The sequence below is a fragment of the Rhinopithecus bieti genome, unplaced genomic scaffold, assembly GCF_001698545.2.
Source record: "Rhinopithecus bieti isolate Rb0 unplaced genomic scaffold, ASM169854v2 scaffold_2917, whole genome shotgun sequence".
Taxonomy (NCBI): Eukaryota; Metazoa; Chordata; class Mammalia; order Primates; family Cercopithecidae; genus Rhinopithecus; species Rhinopithecus bieti.
In genome coordinates this window covers 949,775-952,787 of record NW_016804148.1, presented here as the reverse complement: position 1 = coordinate 952,787, position 3,013 = coordinate 949,775, and positions in this window count along the sequence as shown.

The following is a 3,013-nucleotide window of genomic DNA, read 5'->3' as shown; positions in this document are numbered from 1 at the left end:
GATTCTGGAGGGTAGTCAGATGAAGTATCAGATGTTAGAATTAAAATATCTTTAGTTAAAGAGGAAGAAGGCAGTGGCAATCTAACAAGTTTGTCTCACCTATATCACAAGGAGTGAACTTCAATCTGCAGGGCCTCAAGAAAAATGTAGTAGCAATTTAATTGAGTCCAAGTCACAAAAGTGGAAGACAATTTGAAAACATTAGCTTGGACACTTATAGTCAGGGACGAATTCAGGATTCAGTCCAAATTGTAGAAAAAATAACAAGTCAAAACAATGAACAAGACTGGAATCTAATAACAAGTGTACAATAGTTTTCTTCTGAAAAATAATTTTTCTCTCTCCAGACCCCTTAAACACAAATCATAGTAAGACCTATTCACTAACAAAATAAATTTTAGTCTTATAATTTATGGCCTGATTATTTGCATAAAATGCATCAGGAATAATTATTTGCCACATAGGCCCTTTTTTAAATTTGCTTTGCTGGAACTTTTTTCATAAGGAATATCAGATTAGACCTTTTTAAAGCCTTGAATTCAGCAAAGGATTTATCTGTGTCTCCAGATACCTGTATGAATTGGGTGAGTTACTCTCTTCTCTATGTCCCAAGACAACCTGGCGTTTCTGGGCCTGCCAAAAAGTGACACTCTTTACTCAAACTAATTCAGAAGACCTGTAAAGAAATTGCACAGAGAAGATACAAGACTCCTTTTTTCCAAGGTGCTGTTATTGGCTATATAAAGTCACTCTCAATTCCTCAAAGCAGCCTGCTTATGTCTGAAAGGGTGCCATTCCAGTCAAAGCCTTGGTAAAATAACCAGTATCTCCAACTGTATTCTGTTACAAAGACAGACATATTCTCTGAAATGTATGCAACAAATTATATTGCTATCAGTTAAGAATACTCACAGTTTTCAAAATCAGAAGAAATCAGGTAGAGAGAAATATGCTTTAAATTTTGCTCACAAGAGTGTACTTAATTATTTAAAAGCTGCAAATGACTCAAATGAAAAAAGTTTTACTGAATGAAAAACAAAACCAAAAGAATCAGTAACAATGTTTCAAACAACAACAACAAAAAATCACTAAAAGATTGTTTCGGTTTTCTATCAATTTAGTCTGTAAGATTAAGTTTTGTTCTGCTCAATACTGGGCCAGAAGTCCTCATGAACACATCAGCTCTCCAAGAGAGTCCTGGAAGCTGTTCTGTCTATTCCAATGGCACAATATCCAAAGTTATCAGAAATCTGCATTCAAGTCCACCTGTCAGATCGTTACAGCTGATTATGAACTGCTTTTTAAAAAGGATCGAGGTAAAGACAATTATTGTGAATGAAAATAGTCTTAGGACAGTCATAGCCAAAGACACAATTGACAAGGAAAACTGATTATCTCTGTGGCATACAAAAATCTAACATAATAATAATTATTACTGATAATACATACAGAGACATCAGAAATACAGAAATCTTATATAATTTTGGAACACATACTAATAATACTTTTATATAAATACAACCTAAAGAAAGTTAAGCACTATTTCATATTTGACAATGCTTCCTGTATTATTTAACATACCAAATAAGCTAATTATATCTCTTTTGGATGTTAAGGGACATAACATCTAAAAAATGTTAATTAGTTCAAAATACTAATTGAAATTTCGAACTTGAAATTGAAATTTTGATTTTAAAATGTTTATCAAATATCAAATATCAAAAGTTTAAAACACTTGATGTCACCAAATAGAATCACAGTTCATTTATTCGGCCAAAGTGATAACTCAAGATATTTTTTTAAAGGGAAAACCCTTTACCGTTTGATAGGAGACTCAGCTTTCCACAAAAAAGACGAGACCAAATAAAGGTAGCATATGGAGGCTAACTACATCTGTCTCTCCTTTCTCTCTTCTTTTCTTTCCTTTTGTTGCAGTTCACTCAAAAAACAAACAAAAATCTTTCAATATTCCATGAAAATCTTGTATAAAAGGAAAAAACAAATTTACCTTCTCATTAGTGAATGATTAACATTAAAGTTAATTTTAATAAAATTGTAGAAAGAAATTAATCCAATCAGTTTGACCACACAATAAGATTTTTGTAAAACATTCAAATCTTTTATATATTTTTTAAAATAAAGAGTAGATTAGTTCTCCAATAGAACCCTATTATTCTGTCATAGAGGTCTAGATTCTGGCTCTGCATCAGTATGCTTTTAGTTTTAATGTTTAATTTATAGAAAAATTAAATAATCCCCTTTAAATTTTAGCAAACTTTCTCACATTCAGAGTTTCTTTTAGAAGATCAATCTTCTACAAACCTTCTGCAACTTAAACCTTCAGTTTTGTCCTATCTTCCTTTAACTTAATTCTTATAGCCGATAATGAATTGCTTTTGAAAAGGATCAAGGTAAAACAATTATTGTGTTTTAATTCTTAAAAGCCTCTAAAATAGAATTACTTTCTTTTCTGGAAACCAGAAAACATGCTTTCTTACAACGTTTTTTGAAAAGAAATTTTGATTTTAAAATTTTGCCAAATATCAAAAGTTTAAAACACTTGATATTATCGAATAGGATCATATTTTTAATATGCTATGTATGAATGGTAACTCTTAGTAACTCTTACTTTTAGTAAAGAAAAAAAAAAATATATATATATAAATTATGTACCAGGTGCAGAGCCCAGGACAGAACTGCAGATAATGTTTTATTCTTCCCAGTATAGCCATCGGGCATGGCTAGCTCCACATGTCCCCAGGCCTTACCTAGAATCTAATAGCTCTAAAACAAACAAGTCAAACAATTATCAAAAAAGTCACAGAAGCAGTTTATGATCTTAAAACATGTAGCAAAGACCATATCTGACCTGCCTAATTCAGACCAAATGTCTAAATTCTGAAAATGTTTCAATTTTATTTTAACAATAATTTTAAAACTGTATTTACAAAAGATTTCAAAAGTCACATTAACTAAAAGACATTTGAGTTTTTTTATATATATATATATAAAA